Source organism: Chenopodium album, chromosome 12 (genome assembly GCF_948465745.1).
Source record: "Chenopodium album chromosome 12, dcCheAlbu1.1, whole genome shotgun sequence".
NCBI classification, from domain to species: Eukaryota; Viridiplantae; Streptophyta; class Magnoliopsida; order Caryophyllales; family Amaranthaceae; genus Chenopodium; species Chenopodium album.
In genome coordinates this window covers 13037210-13055565 of record NC_137845.1, presented here as the reverse complement: position 1 = coordinate 13055565, position 18356 = coordinate 13037210, and positions in this window count along the sequence as shown.

The window sequence follows — 18356 nt, the reverse complement described above, 5'->3', positions numbered from 1 at the left end:
TTCATGAAAGTTCGAACAAAATCAACGAAAACTCAATATCAAACCCAAAATTAACGAATTCGAACCAAAACTCAAACAAAAATAGAAAAAAAAAATTGTACAAAACCAAACAAACATGGAAATTTGATTAGATAACAAAATTAATCCATAAAAATCGAAAATAAACAAAAACAAATGAAATTTTCAAACAAAACAACACACCTTTTCCAATACTTCTTCCTCTTTAGGTTTATATAATCAAATTCGACCATAAAAACTCCAGATCCGGAATTTTATTGATCGAATTTGACCATGAACACCAAACTCCGTTTGTTGACGAAAATCCACAGACCACAATTCGTTTAATGACGAAAATTTAAGAAAAGAAAGAATGAAGAAAAGGAGAGCGAAAATGGAGCAGATACGAAGAAAAAGAAAGAAAGACAAAGGAAAAAGAAGAAGGAGAAAGGAAAGAGAAGGAGATGGAGGGCGTGAGAAAGGAAAGAGAAAGAGAAGGAGTAGAAGTGAGGAAAGAGATGAGAAAAGAAGTGGAGAAACGTGAGAAGAAAAAAAAAAGGAAAGAGGAGAGAGGAGCGGCGCTTCAAGAAACTAGGGTTAGGCTGCACCCGTTTTATACTTGTTAATTTAAAAAAAAATTACCACTTTTTGCGATCGCTTTTAGCCGTCGCAAATAACGGCCGTTATAGAAACGGTCGCAATTTACAAAATTTGCGATCGTTACAAGCGGCCGTAAAAGAATTAATTTAATTTTGAATTATTTTTCACATATATTTTATTTTAAAAAAATGTTCAAATATATTTGCGACTGTTTAATACCCAAAAACGGTCGCAGATTTGCGACTATTCTAAAAACGGTCGTAATTTTGCGACAGCATAAAAATCGGTCGCAGATTTCAAATTTTGCAACCGTTTTAGTAACGGTCGTAGAAAAACGGTCGCAATTTGACCGAATTTTAGTAGTGTAAAAGATGTGGCCAATTTAGAAAACCTACAACGAGAGGCTTGTCGAAGACCATACAATGACTTCCGAAGATGACACACCATACCAGGCTTAGTGCCATGAAACCCTGGGGAAGGCTTCATATAAACCTCCTCATCAAGATCACCGTGAAGGAATGCATTGTGGACATCCATTTGATGCAATTCCCAATTCTTGGCATCAGCAACAGCAAGAAAAGCACGAACATTACCATTTTAGCAACGGGGGCAAAAGTCTCGTTATAATCAATACCCTCAACCTGATGATTACCTAATATAACAAGACGAGCCTTCAATCGTTCAAGTGAACCATCGGAATTAAGCTTGTCCTTGTACACCCATCTACACCCAAGAGCTTTTGTGCCCGGAGGTAATTGTTTCATGACCCATGTTTCATTATTTTCAATGCAGATATTTCTTTTTGCATCGCCTCTCTCCAACCTGCATCTTGAATTGCCTCCTTGAAGTACCGGCGTATCTATAGCTGCAATAAATACACGGTGCCGTATAGAAAATTTATCACAATTCACAAAATGTGCTAAAGGATAGGGAGTACCTGAGGAACATGGAGTAGACGGTGAACTGGGAGAGATAGATGGACTTGGAACAGAAACAGTATGTGCAACATAATCCCGATGCCAACTCGGGGGATGTCTATATCGTTGACCACGATCAAGATCAAGAGTAGATGTAGAGGAAGGCTTGGATCAGCAGGGGAGCTGTTGTCCAAGGAGCTGGCAACAGCAAGAGGCACCGCGGGAGGGCTACGGGCAGCATTGGATGCCGCGGTGTGGCTGCGGTCAAGACTGACAAGGGAAAGGCAGAAGCAGTAGCAGAGGACGCAGCAGTAGCGCAAGTAGCGTGGGGGGTAGCATAGGTAATGGCAGCAGCATCACAAGCAGTGGCAAGGTTGCTCGGTGCTTGTGGTGAACTGGGGTCAGTAGATGATTCACCGACCTCCAAAACCTTTTCCAAATCGTCCAAAATATCATGATCAACTACCACATTTTCTTGTGACACACCCTCGGTTTCCACATTAGCATTAATTGAGTCACTAGTAGGCATAAAAGGGAATTCATTCTCAGAGAACTTGACATCACGTAAGACAAAAATTTCACCGGTTTCAAAATCATATAACTTCCAACCCTTCTTGCCATGAGGATAACCCACAAACACACATTTCCTACTCCTAGGAGCAAATTTGTCACCCTTAGCTTTTTTATTATGAGCAAAGCAAAGACACCCAAATACACGCAATGCATCAAAATCAGATTGTGTACCAAAAAGCATTTCATATGGAGTTTTCTTATCAATTAAAAGAGAAGGAGTGCGATTAATAACATAAACTACCCCAAGAACACACTCTCCCCACAAATCAAATGGCAAATTTCCTTGAAACATCAATGCTCTACCGACATTTAATATATTTTGGTGTTTATGCTCTACCCGACCATTTTGTTGAGGGTGTCGACACAAGAGGTTTGAAAGAGAATTCCATGTTCATCAAAATAGGGAAGCATGTGTTTGAATTCGGTTCCATTATCACTCCGTACACACTTAACAGTAACATCAAATTGATTTTTAACCATATCAAAGAAAGAACGAAAAGAAGAATAAACTTCAGTTTTATTATTCAACAAATAAACCCAAACACCTCTTGAAAAATCATCCACTATAGTTAAAAACTAATGAGCACCACAAATAGAAGCTGTCTTGTACGGTCCCCAGAAATAACAATGTATCAGTTCAAGAATACAACTAGCATGACTATCACTATCAGGAAAACTGTCTTGAGTTTGTTTAGCTAGAAGAAAAATTTCACAAGTTTATGTAAACATTTAGTAGCAGTACTACCTCGAATAGCAGGAAGTAGTTTGACAATTTTCTCCGACGATGCCCCAAACGACGATGCCACAACTCAAATGTAGACACCTCCGGACTTGTGATTGCACATACTTTAGGGATACGCCGGAAATAATATAGTCCATCTATTCGTTCACCGCCTCCAATTAAGCTCCCCGAGGGTTGATCCTGTATAGCACAAAGAGAATTAGTGAATCGGACAAAACAATTAGAATCATCAATCAACTTAGACACCAAAATCAAATTGCAATTCAATTGTGGAACAAATAGAACATGTTCAAGAATAATGTCATCCGCCTAGACAACACGACCCTTCTTAGTAGCCATGGCCTTAGCACCACCGAGAAGACCAACAAGACAAGAAATAATTTAAGCATCTTGTAGAAATTTCTCATTGCCAGTAACATGATGGGATGCACCAGTGTCAATAATCCACGACGATGATAGATAATGATCATTAATATAATCCATATGAGGATTGAACACACCACCCAAAATAGGAGTAGTGGCGGAAATAGGAAGTAGAGGCAACGTAGAGGAGGCAGCAGCCGCGGGGTAGGGTCGCGGGATATCCTCGCGGCCTGGCAGAATCGGCGGGTCTGGTGCAGCTCCCGCGGCCTGGCAAAAGTAATGACAGAGCAGGCGACAAAGAAGCAGCAGTAGCAGTAGAAGCCCATCCCAAGACTACTCTCAGCCAAGCACGCTTAACTATGGAGTATTCTTAGCATATGAGCTCCCTAAAAGGAAGATGCATCTTGTTGATATGAGTAGTATATCAAACTCCTTTAAAGCAATCATGAGGGGAATTACACGGGGAGACCGTGAACAAGAAAACAACCACCATAATCGTGACTCGTACGATTACAATAGTGCAATATAAATTTGACTTGCGTCGTTGCTTATGTAGAAAATTATCAGTGGGCAAATCATCAGCGTATGCGGAAGGAATAGAAGAAGACATCATGTTGTTGTCACTCACCATTATTGATCAAGTAGAAGAAGTAGTAGAATAGCAGAGAAGAAAAAAAATCAGAATTTTAGGGATAAAAATTCAGAAATTTAGGGATTAGAATTTAGAATTTAGGGATTAGAATTTAGAAATTTAGGATTTAGAATTTAGAATTTTAAGGATTAGAATTTGATTGGCTCCGATACCATGTCAAATTCGGTTCTGGGCAACACCCGTCATGGGAGAGTGCAAGTCCATCACTTTACAAGACCAAGGAGGCTCCACCTCAAAACCATATGACAATGAGGAGAGTAGCCCCTTAGCCTTATATAGTGGTGGTAATTCTTGAATTCTTTCAATGTGGGATTCCATTACCACTACTCCCCTCATTGCCATATGGTTTTAAGGTGTAGCCTCTTTGGTCTTGTAAAGTGGTGGACTTGCACTGTCCCATGACGGGTGCGGCCCAGACCCGTATTTGACATGGTATCAGAGCCAGGCCCACGGTCTCACGATTGGGGCCTTAATGGCTAAAGTATACAGGGCCAAAAATTATGGACAGCTCACATGTGAGGGGGGTGTTGAGCCCATGAACAGCCCATATGTGAGCATTCTCTTGTCCCACACTAAAAGACTAAAAGGGGAGTGTATTGGTAATGGAATCGCACATTGAAAGAATTCAAAAGTCACCACCACTATATAAGGCTAAGGGATTACTCCCCTCATTGCCATATGGTTTTGTGGTCGGAGCCTCCTTGGTCTTGTAAAGTGGTGGACTTGCACTCTCCCGTGACGGGTGCGGCCCAGATCCGTATTTAACACAAATTTCTTAAATCTCATTCGTCGCTTTTATTTAGGTGGCAAGTGAATTTTTTAATTCTAAAATAATATAGAAATCTAATTTTTAATTGGTCAAAAATATACTTTTACTTATGTGGCGCGCCGAATGCTCTCCAAAAGTGTCTACTTTATTTATATATATTAGATTGTAATAATTGTGTCATTTTAATTTAAACTCTTGGATTATTGTCTTCTTTTTTTTTTTTTTTACGTTTTTTTGCACATTAATTTTAACAGGCATAAATCATTTATAAATTTTAATTGTGTGACTATTGAATTATGTAAATATAAAATAAAATAAAAAAAACACAACCTCATTTTTTTCATTGACTAAAAGTTGATGGTTTTCTATGTGATGCTCTAAATTATCTTGAAAATGTCTAAATTATATAAGCATTAAAATTTATATACTTTGTATTCATTAATTAGAGAATATGTTAATTATTTTGCATTTGGGGCCTAATCAAACACAATCGATTCAGTGGAGTGGTCGAGTGATGTGATAAAGGAAATGCAAAATAGAAATGAAGAGGCGGCGATCAGCCAAGACCAGGATGGTCTAACCCCGATCATGAGAGCGGTTCAAGTTGGTCACATAGATACAGTTAAGACGTTGGATGATCTTAACATAGAAGCGTCGAAAATTGCTGACAATAATGGCCAGACACTCTGGCACATGTTAGTGAATCAACCATCATCCAAGATGGGGGTACTTGTTAAGGGTATTGAAAATAAACATCATTTGATAGATCTGCTGAAAATCCAAGACAAGGAGGGGAAAACGGCATTACATCTAGCGCTTGAATCTCGACGCTTTACCCATGCATGTCTTTTTCTCAAGTGTTCATATGATGAATGGTCATCTGCTGAAAAATTTCAATGGATGAAGGAACTTCTAGAAATAAAAGACGGAGGTGGTATTACTACTGGCGATCATTTAGCATCTATTCCCGATCTTCCGCAAGATGTAAGTACATTTATACTACTATATGTTGTTTCAACCTATTGCTGTGACAAATATAATATACTCTATTCGTTCCCCATAAGTTTGATCTTAAATTTATATGATTAATTTTTTTTTTTTGGTGCGATAAATTTACATGATTGTTAAATATTAATGAACGTAACATATCTATAATTTATTTAACAAAATATTTTTTAATCAAAATTGTTTTTTTTTAAAGTTATTTAAAAAAAATGGTTTTTTCACCATGTCCTTGATTTTTTTGTTTATTCACTATGTGCCCCTGAAAATTTTTAAATTCACTATATACCCTTTATTGACAACAAGATGAGTGAAATTTGGTTAATTATGCATCGAAACCACCTTAGATCTCTCTCCTCCATCCCCGAAACCACTCCTGGCCTCTCCTTTCTCTAACCCCCAAACCCTTCCAAACTTCCATAACCATATTCGTATTATTGATTTTGAGGATGAGAAAAGGAAATTTAGGGTGGGAAAAAGAAATGTGGCCGGTTTTGAATTAAGGGGAATGTATTTATGGTGACTTCGGATCATAATTAACCTTAATGACTAATGAAAATAACAATCATTAGTCATCAAGGGTATATGGTGTATTTTTGTAAAACTCGGGGTACGATGAATTTTAAAAAGTTCAGAGATACATGGTGAATAAACAATAAAACTAAGGGGATATATGGTTTAAAAAAAAAACTCAAACATGTCAATTATATAGGAATGGAGTGTATGTTTTTTAAGGTTTTTAATCATATCTTTTGTAAAATGTAAGGGTTCGTTTGAAATCATTATGGTTTTTTGTTTTTTGGCTTTTTGTTTTCAAAATCATATAGTGCATATCATATAATGAATCAAAAAATAGTCAAACTTATTAAAATCATGATAATTTTGAAAACTGACAACAGAAAAGTGGAAATACTTTTTTCTTGTTTCTTAATTTTGGTTTTTTGTTTTGAGAAAAACAGAAAACAAAAAATGATGCCAAACAAGCCCTAAGTTGTAGGTTTTGTTTACAAGGTTATCAATCTAAAATCTAAATTACTACTCTATGACCCTTTAAAAAAAAAAAACAATTTACTTCATATTCCTCGTATTATAGGAGACAACGGCCGTGTGCGTTATGAGTTATCAATATTGTATTTGTATAATTGTATATGGAATTATTATGCATAATGATTGCCTTATACATAGCTTTATTAATTTATTTATTACATAATTATTAGTACTTTGATCATCTATCTACCTAAAAGAATGACTTGGATCAATTCCTTTTGATGCAGATGGAAAATATTTTCAGTAGTGAGAATAATCATTTAGCATTGATGGGTTACCGAAGTGTGTATGGTATTTCTACAGTAGAGATGAAAGACTATGTGAATATGATGGGTGTAATAGCAGCACTTTTGAAACGATAAACTTTCACAGCAGCATATTCACCGTTCTCGGTGGAGCATTCCAAGATGATAAAGATGTCAAAGATAAACACGCTGTTGGAACTCCCCTTCTTATAAATGTGGTAGCTTTTCAGGCTTTTATGTTCTTTGACATATTGACAATGTGCCTCTCAACAGTGGTCTTATTTTTTCTTCTTTGGATCTTGGCTACTGGAAGTAAACACAAATCGGTGCTATTGATGGATTATTTTAGCATATTACTGCTCTTAATATCATTCTACACAACTCTTTTGTCTTTCATGGCAGGAGTGTATGCTACAACCATCCATGTTAAGCCCTGGATCGCTATCTACACTTTGGTAATGTGCTTTTCGTTGATGCTACTCATGCAATATTATCTTGGCAAGAAGTTTCTCGGACCTATTGCTCCAATTGCGACTTCTACTGCTCGTAAGTATATTCGACCCCTTGGTAAACTTGAATTGTGTAAGAAAGTGAAAGAAATGGTTCGTTATGGCATTGACTCTGCGTCACGCACCCCTCATCGTGAATGACCATCAGACCTTCGGTCCTATATGCTTGTAACTTTATAGTATGTACATACTTATGCTACTTAAACTTGTTTTTATTCAGGGTTGTATAAGTTTGTATTGCTTGACCCTATATTTTAGCATATAATAAGTTTGTAACTTGTAATGGTATTGTACTTATAATACTTGTACAACATTATTGAATTGATGGTTGTAATCTAAATGTTAGATGGCTTGATACTACGATTACATTGCCTTCTTCCACTTACTCTTTTCGTTGTTGTTGCTCAGCTCTCTACTCTTAATAATTTATCTCCTCACGAGCCCCTTTTTTCACCCACCTTATTGCAATTAACTTCCGGTAAACAACGTCACCTTGAAAGAGAATTAATATTGGAAACTTCGGAAAATTTTAATGATGAACCAAGAATAATATCTAAAGAACCCTAAATAAGAATAAGAGACAAATAAAAAGAAACATACTCGTAGAAAATATCAATCACAAATACTTATCAAACAGAAAAAGCATTATTGTTATACCAACTTTACACTCGTTAACATTCTAACTCATCATTCCAGGCCATCTTCTAATGCATGAATTCCCTTTTTCACATGACAATAATGAACACCCCCTAAGAGTTGTTAGTTCTGAAAAATGTGCATTTGCAATATATTGATATTGATAAACATAGTTATTTCTTTTTTGTCCTCGATTTCGCACAATAGTAGACCCGGTAAGGTGAATAGGTGATGTCGTGTAGAGCTAAATATATTACAACCACCGTTATATATTAGTTAAGATATGATTATATTATTATTGTTTGAAACATGATAATCATAATTTTTAATAATAAACGGTTAAATTTGATTTTGTTTTGTCTTTTGCATTTAATTTCTCTTTAGTGTAAAAAAATAAAGAAGAGATAGTTTCATATCCCTGTGACCTGATTTGTTTGATCTCTCCCCACCCCCCCCCCCCCCCCCCTCCCTCTATTTTCAGCAGCATTCAAAGATTGTTTCATGCTACAAATTTACTCGATCTCTCACACATACTACGGAGTACTATTTTTCCCTTTCATCAATTTCACCCAATCATGCAATCAAAGTCCAATAATAATATTTCCTTTCTTCCTTGACAAGACTAAAGTAAATGTGTATCACATGACATGGAATAAAATGGACTAAGAAAAGTAAAATAAAGAAACGTGAGCATCGTGAAGTAATATTCAATAATTGTTAATGCGGCAAAGAATATTATTAAAAGGGCTAAAAGAATGGCAAGGCATGCTAGAAGCTTTCAATCAAAAGCCAAAACTTAAAATGAGGCTCTCTATAGCTTTTCACCTTGGTAAGTTTGGCATCAAAAAGTGAAAAGCATATTTCAAAGAATGAATATAATAATGAATGTATAGCCGGCTTCATATACTACCACTCCCTTTCACATGCTTGTTAATGATCTTAAAATACCATAAATTAATCTTATTAATCTTTTAAATTTGATTTGATTTTTTATTTTTTCAATTTTTATTTTATTTTTATTTTTTTTGATAAGCCACATAATTTTTTTTTTTTTTGGTGTTTAGAGAGCCACAAGGGCGGGGGTGAGAATTGTTCTAGGACCTCCTAGAATCGGGAGGGAAGCTCTAACCACTTGAGCTATCGCTCAGTCTCATAAGCCACACAATTAATAGTGTTACATTGTGTAATAATACTAATGTCTTAAGACCACAACTACTTATATTAACAAAAAAATGTTCATTTGTCTTAGAGTGTGATAGAGTATATAATAAAAAAAGTTTCGAGTGGAATATTTCGCGCAGGTATGCAGAGGGCCCATGATGAATCAACATTTCAAACCCAAAAGGCTCTTATGTGAGGGGGTGTGACAGAGTATAAAGCATATTTTTGGACTTCAACCATTAAGTTTATGGTTGAGAAGAGATTTGAGCCCGTGATCATTTTGTCACACTGGCTCCGATACCTTGTTAGTGGACCAACTCAACCAAAAGCTTAAACTTATAGTTGAGGCCTAAGAATATGTTATATACTTTATCAGAGTGTTCATTTTTCGGATAATTAAGATCCAAAATTCAATCCAAATTGAATTAATAATTCAGACTGGATATACTTTTTCGAAATTGAATATCAGAATGAATGGGTTTGGATCCAAATAATTCGAACAAATTAAATCAAAATTTTCCTAGAAATCAAAAAATTAATTCATCTAACTTTTTATACTATTCGATCACATCAGCCACTTTAACCAACGTTAATAATTTATAAATAAGAAATAATAAAATGAAGTATGCGTGTACTTGTTAAAATCATCTCAACGTATATATCAACTTTTTATAATTTATATTAATTGCTTAAGTAAAGATATCACTAGTCAAAGCTTTACACTAGCATATGTGTCTGATTTGACTAGGGCATTGATTTTGAAACAAAAAAGGGTATTTATTAAGACAATTAATAAATTGCCCAAAATTATATGACGGTCAAAGTGTATCACTTATTAAAAAAAAAAAAAATAGCTTGCTATTAAAATGAGATTGGTTTTCTCAATTAGCTTACTTTTTAAAATTTAATTTATTACGAATAGTATATATCAATCACCTATATTTTGGAAACTTTATTTTTCTCAAGTAAATTAGTTTGATGAGCAAGCAAAAAATTTTATTTTTAATTAGCTCTAATAGTCTAGCTAGTAGTTACTAGTTAGGGACTATTTAATTTTGCAAGAAAGTACCTAACTATAATTGTTAGAATTACTTTAGATGAATGAAAATTTAAAATAGAATTGAAATCGATTAAAATTGTACAACACATGCAATTATTTAATAAAAAAAAAAGGGAGTATTATAATAATAACCCTTTTTTTTTAATGTCTTACGCTTGCATTATCCAGGTTTTGTTTGGCACGGTAAATTGGAAGATTGATGGGGAAAGAAGAAAATATATTAATATATAAAAGTAAACTTAATCAACATCATATAATGATGATATTGAATTAATATGTAGAGTTATAAACAACATAACTGATCCTAACTATCCAGAACTGATCCCCGAATTCGGATTAGCTTAAAGGGTGAAATGGGTGAAACAAAAAAAAAAAAAAATGAAAAGTAAATTATAGTTACAAACTAATTTGTTAAAAGGAATTCCTACAATCTTCCTTAAAAAAGAAACCTATCTTACTGGATCGTTACGTAAAGAATATGAGCAAGTTAAGATCCCCAGTAAGCTAAGCTAATAGTATATATAAACATGCGAAGGTGAAATCAATTTACTAATTAACCAATTTAATTGCTTTTTTTCCCCTTAAAAAAACCAAATAAACAAACAAACAATTATAAACTGATAATTTAGGGGGATGCCCAGTTAATCTTTTTGATTGCTTTAGTTTGTCAATCTAATTCGCCAACTCAGCTTTTGGAGTTAGATCGTGATGAGTCAGCTGGGCTTATAGACACGTAGGCAAGCGATTTGTAAACGCCGCTTATTTCCTCCATTGAAGCTACCACCGACACTTATTTCCCCCATTGAAGCTACCACCGACACACTATCTTCCTCCGTTAAACTGTCCACCGACACCACCACCTCCGGCAGCTTCGCCGCCAAATTAAACAAAAACCCTATAAATAAAAGGTGAAATTAAGGGCTTGGTTAACCCCAAAGGGTAGGGGTGACCAAGAACATGGTGTTGGTGAACGGATGGTGGAGACTGGTGGAGAGAGAAAGGTGGAGGTGGTGTTTCTATGTAGCTGCCATAGATGAATGAAGGTAGAAAGCTTGAGGAGAGAGGATGAAGAAGGTAAAGTGAGTTAACATAAAGAATTGGGGTTAACTCAGTTGTCTTACGTGTTCAGTTGCGTCATCGTGAACGCGTGCTTATGCACATAGGCAAAATGACCAACAAATCCCCAATTTTAATGATGGAAATACCTAGAGTACCCCTAGATTAACGTTTTAAAGCAATCAAAGAGATTAACAGGAAATTGCCGGATAATTTATCATATCATCCATGGAAGACTCGGAGGTGATTGATAGGCGGAAGCTTTTCGTAGCCGCTATGGAAGGCGACATAGGCTTCTTCCTGGAAGCACGAAATAAAGAGATAGAAAATTGTGATGAAGACTACTTTTTAAGGCAAAAAACCTCTTCAGATAAGTACAATATCCTTCACATTGCAATCAAATATCGGCAATATGAGTTTATTAAGAAAGTATTTGTAGAGGGGCTATTGCCAAGAGCAGTAACTGATAAGCTGATTAATCAGCGGGATAATGACGGGAATACCCCTCTTCATGCTGCGGCAGAGGAAGGCCACATCGAGGCATTCGAGAAGCTTCTTGAATATGGAAAGGGGCAGCCGGAGGCCAACAAGAAGGCGCAGCCGTTGGATTGGAGTGTCAGGAATGAAAATGGCAACACGCCCTTGCATGTTGCACTTCTCAAATGCAAGTTTGAGGTTGCTGTATGGTTGGTGAAGCAGCAACCTGAGGTGGCTGGTGTAACCAACAATGATGGGAACACCCCTCTTCATGTTGCAGCAGAGGTGGACGCTGCGAGCTTTTTCAAGGTGCTCCTTTATGAAATTGTACAATGGAAGCCCATATGGAGGGTGCAGAATAAAGAAGGCAACACGCCGTTACATGTTGCAATTATCAATTACAATTGGAATGAGATTCCTAAATTGCTGCTGGACCAGGATTCTGAGCTTGCTCGCGTTATCAACAATTCCATGGAGACGCCTCTTCATCTCGCAATCATCAAACTATCAACTTGTGGTAACTACTTAATCTCTCTAATACTAATAATTTTTTGACGTAATACTACTACAGTACTATAATTAGGTTAAGTCCCATGTCATGCACGATTATAATTAAACTTTACAACAAAAATTATAAAGAATGGTTTTTTTTTTTTTTTTTTTTTGAGGGGAATAAAGAATGGTTGTTAATTTAACAATAATTTATCCAAAAAAAAAATTATTTGTGACAAAATAACTTGAATTTTAATTTATACCAAATGCGTAAAGGTTATTATTTTGAATTTTATAAAAAAATAATTTAGTAATAGAAATTTAGAAGCTATTAGGTTTTATATAAGAAAATGAAAATATAAGCTTAGGTTAGTATCCGTATATGTCTTCAAAAAAAGAAAAAAAAAAAAGGTTAGTACCCGTATACGAACTCATATACATACATTTGTCCTTATATTTTTGTTGACACACTTTGATCGGCATTAAATGAAAATTTAGTTGATTTTATATTACTTTAGGATAATTAGTATTCTGTAATCAACTTTTTTAAAATATATTTATGGTGAGTAGTAGCGGTTTTTATTTTAATTTTAATAATCACATTGCATAAAATGTGTAGAGTAATTAGATTGAAGTTTTCAATATATGTTAAGTTAAAATATTTTACATTATTCATGTGTCATCATTTACTTAATTTATTTTACCAATATACAATATAAATATGATCATATATTATGTTGTTGGATTTTTCATATTGTCTGCTTTTATATATAAAAAAAATCATAATTTTTAATAATCTCTAATTAAAGATGTTGATAATTAAAGTTGTGTCTCGGCAAATGTGCAAATCCAACTCTAGCCTATAAAAAACGGAGGGAGTATAATATAATAAAATAATTTTGTTCAATTTTTTGTATAAACATTATGTATAATTTTAAGATTCATACAAATTATGCTACCAAAATGATTTTTCTATTTTTAATTAAAATAAATTTTATTGTCAAATGATTAATGTTGGAGGAAAAAATTAATACTCCTTATTAATATTATAATAATCTTGAACAATGATATATTTCAATACCTTATTTTTAATCTATGTTAGTATATTTGTAACTAAAAGATTAATAGTATATAGAATATATGTTAAAAAAAATTAATTGAGTATGATTGGATCAGATATGTTGTCAAAATGGAAATAAGTATTATTGTAGCTTATAAAATGAAAGTCATTAAAATTTGGCAAAAAAAAAAAAAAAAAAAAAAAAGGAGGGAAAATTATTAATGACATCGTGACAAGTGTCATTTTAGGTTCGCTTTTAGTATAGGTTAATTGATTTTGTCATATACTCATATATGTAAATATGTAGTTATTCCCACACTTAATTTGAAATTTTTATGGTACACCCACATGCTACACTCGAACATTACGCATATGTATAAAGAACCTAGACAAAAAATAAAATGTTAAGGTAGATGTTCTGAAATTAAACTCAACCCATCATCTTCAACCTCAACATTCTCTCTCCTCTCCCCAATACCACCACTGTCTCTGTCGCATGTCTCAAGCTTCGCTACCACCGTGTCGCCACGACTCTTTGTCCTCTCCTCACATTTGTGATAAAAAATGTTAAAGTTGAGGTTTCAAAATTAAACCCAACCTACCATGCATCTTCAACTTCAACATTCTCTCTCCTCTCCCCACTACCACTATCCAATCTATCCTCCATCACCACCACTGCATGTTCCAAAGCCTTTCTGCCGCCACCTCCACCAGAAGCACTCTTTCTCTTCTCCCCGCCATCATAGCCACCACTCTCTCTCCTCTCCAACCACAGCCACCACCACCGCAAGCTCAAGAATTTCGTGTATTTTGTATCAACTTTTGTACAATTATAATAAAAAATTCAAGTTGTGAATAGATTAATCTAAGGTAAGGTGAACCAAGCTTAATTGACAATTTAATATGTGAAATCAATTTTTTTTTTTTCATCCAAATCAATTTTATGGAATTATATAGAGATTGTGTTATGAAATAGGACCTTTTTAGGACTTTGAATTTGATTGAGGAATAATGCAAAGCTAAATGAGAAAGCAATTAAAAATGAACAAAATAAAAACACACAAGATTTATAGTGGTTCACTCAAAATGAGCTACATCCATTTTTGGGGAGATTGGAACTTGTATTACTCTTTAATGGAGGAAGAATTACAATGGAGAAAGATAGTGTTCTTGGTGAGCTAATTTTAGATCTATGTCTCACTTGCATTTCTCTCTCTCTCTCTCTAATTAATAACATACATGAGTATATATAGTCTACTTACAAGGTAAACAATCCAAGGGCTAAGAATACAAGTTACTAACAAAGAAGAAATCAAGACCGTAAAAACGAGGCTAAAGCGCAATAAAACAGAGCCCCGAGAGTTCGATCGAACCTACCTAGAGTTCGGCCACACTAGGGTAGGTTTGGCCAAACCTCCACTTGGGTTTGGTCGAACCTCCAAAAAAGGCAGTAGCTGCTGCAAATGATTTTCCACAACAGGTTAGACCGAACCTTGAGGTAGTTTGGTCAAACTCCCGCACTGCAGACAGGTCTTCGTAAAATGGCCATAACTTCCTCTATTCTAGACCAAATCGAGCTTATGACCAGTCGTTGAAAACCTCTTGAGACGCTATTACCTCCAACTTGAATCATATCAATATCACTTCTAGATCTTGAGATATGCTCATTTGAAGTCAGCCCTTGCCATGCTTCTTTGCTTAAATTAAAGCTCCACATACAATAATACCAAAACATATATCAACATGGAGCATTCGAGGCACACATATAATAATTCTCCACCTTGACACGCAATCCTCCACACTTCCTCTTAACTTAGTAATCATCAATAATGAAGCTCCATCCCCAATCAAGCTCTTTAAGGGCTTACATCGAATATAAAGAGAGACCAACTAAGTCCACGCACAAAGTGAACTTAGTTGTAGGCAAAGATTTTGTCAACATTTCCGTGGGATTATCCTCGGTACCAATCTTCTTCAAGAGTAACTCTTTCTTTGCAATCACATCTCGAACGAAGTTGTACTTAACATCAATGTGCTTGGTTCGTTTGTAAAATGTGTTTTGGTTCTTGGCTAAGTGAATTGCACTTTGGTTATCACCAAAAACGGACACCAAGCTTGAATATGAACTAAACTCACCCACTAGACCCTTGAGCCGCTTTGCTTCCTTGAATTCCTCGGTAATGGCCATGAACTCGGCTTCCATAGTTAAAAGAGCTACAACAACTTGTAGTGAAGATTGCCAACTCACGACCGTAACACCCAAAATAAAAACATAACCGGATGTAGATTTCCGATCATCCAAGTCTCCTCCATAATCCGAATCACAATAGCCAACAAGTCCGTTTGCATCTCTTCCAAACTCAAGGCAAAAGTTTGAGGTTCCTTTCAAGTACCTCAACAACCACTTCACGGCTTCCCAATGGACCTTTTCCGGTTTTGACATATACCGGCTCACCATGTTCACCGCATGACACTTCCAACCGCACTTGTGTAAGGAATGTAAGCCATATCTTTTTCTTCTTCTTTGGATTGAGGACAAAGCTCTTTTGAGAGCTTAAACTAAGAACCTAATGGAGTGGACACGGGTTTTGCATGCATCATGGAGAAATGCTCAAGCACCTTCTCTATGTATCTTCTTTGACTAATATACAACACACCCGCACTCCTATCATGGATGATCTCCATACCAAAAATCTTCTTGGCTTCACCAAGATCTTTCATATCAAACTCACTACTCAACAACCTTTTCAAGTTGTTAACCTCAATCATATCCTTGCAAGCCACCAACATATCATCTACATATAAGAGTAAGTAGATAAAGGAACCACCTTCAAATTCTTTGAAGTAAACACAACTATCAAACGAACTCCTTGTGAACTCATGTGCCAATATGAACGAATCAAATCGTTTGTACCATTTCATTGGAGATTGCTTCAAACCATACAAGTACTTCACAAGAAGACATACATGATCTTCCTTAATTTCCAACTACCTCAAACCCTTCCGGTTGTCTCATGTAGATCTCTTCCTCACATCAAGTTGGTGTAGCTCCAAGTTTTAAATAGCTACTAAGGCAAGCAACACCCTTATAGATGAGTGTTTCATAACCGGTGAGAAAACTTCATGAAAGTCAATGCCTTTAATTTGCTTGAAACCCTTTGCAACAACTCTTGCCTTGTAGATAGGACCGCCCGATTCCAGTGTACCTTCTTTATTCTTGTACACCCACTTGCACCTAACAATTCTCTTGCCTTTTGGTGCACAACATAGCTCCCAAGTATTATTCTTACTCAAATATTTCATCTCTTGCTTCATGGCTATTAACCACTTGCCGGCAACGGATTGAGACATTGCTTCTTTAAAGGATCATAAATTATCATTGTTGGTCTCAACTTGACTTGCAACGGTGAGAGCATATTGGACATAATCACATTCCACAGCGTATCTACTTGGAGGCTTAATTTATCTTTTTGCTCTCTCTTTGGCAATGGACTTCTTTTGGGTTTGTGGTGTTGCTTCACGAAGTCTCCTTGGAGAGGGACCATCTTCATGATGTGGATTCTCCTCATCGAGCTCCACCTCCTCCTCGGTATCATGGTGTGTACCTACATCATCATTACATATAGAAATCTCCTTTTCGGGAGCAATCATACATGTTTCATCAAAGACTACTTCTCTAGAAGTTATAACTCTTTTAGATTGGGTACACCATACTCCATAACCCTTAACACCTAAACCATAGCCTACAAAAATACATTTTTTAGCTCTAGGTTCAAGTTTACCATCATTTACATGAATATAAGCCGGACAACCAAATACTTTCAAAGTAGAATAATCAACGGCTTTTCTGTACCAAACCTCTTGTGGTGACTTGAAGTTAAGGGCCGAGTGAGGAAAGCGATTCACCAAGTAACAAGCCGTTGTTACGGCTTCTGCCCAAAAAGATTTTCCCATATTTGCTTGTGAGAGCATACTCCTTGCTCTCTCTAGGAGAGTTTTATTCATTCTCTCTGCAACCCCATTTTGTTGAGGTCTACCCACACAAGTTCGATGCCGCACAGTGTCATTCTTGGAACAACACTTTATGAACTTCTTTTCAAAAAACTCTAGACCATTATCGGTCCTCAAGGTCTTGATTCTTTTCTCGGTCTTCTTCTCAATCATGGTATCCCAATTAAGGAAAACATCAAAGACATCATCTTTATGCTTGATGAAGAACGACCAAACTTTCCTAGAAAAATCATCAACCATAGTGAGCAAATAATTACAACCACCAATAGAAGGGACTTTAGAAGGACCCCACAAATCCGAATGGATGTAGTTAAGAATCCCTTTGGTGTTGTGAATTCCGGGTTTGAAGCTAACCCGCTTATGTTTACCATACACACAATGCTCACAAAAGCCAAGGTTCCCAAGCTTCAAGCTTCCAAAACGATCTTTCTTACAAAGCTTCGACATACCATGTTCCCCCATATGGCCAAGTCTCGAATGCCATAACTTGGTCTCACTATCACTCATAGTACCCGTTGAAACATTTGCCGAGCCAACCATGGTGGATCCTTGTAATGTATACAAGCTACCCACTTTTGAACCTTTCATCAACACAAGAGCACCTTTAACAATCTTCAAAACTTCATCTTCCGCTACGTACTTGCACCCATTAGTGTCAAGGGTGCCAAGAGATATCAAATTCTTCTTGAGCTCCGGAACATGACGAACTTTAGTTAAGGTTCTCACACCACCGTCAAGTATTTTGATGGCGACCGTCCCAATTCCAATCACTTTGCAAATAGCATTGTTTCCCATTTTGACATTACCTTCATTATACTCATCATAAGAACTAAAGAGATCCTCGTTGGGGTCATGAAAAGAGCAACCCAAATTTAAAATCCATTCATCCTTTCCCTTGAATTTCCCATGAGTGACAACCAATGCACCACATCACTATCGGTGTCAACATAACTAGCCTCGGCAGTAGTTTGAGAGTCTTTGCCCTTT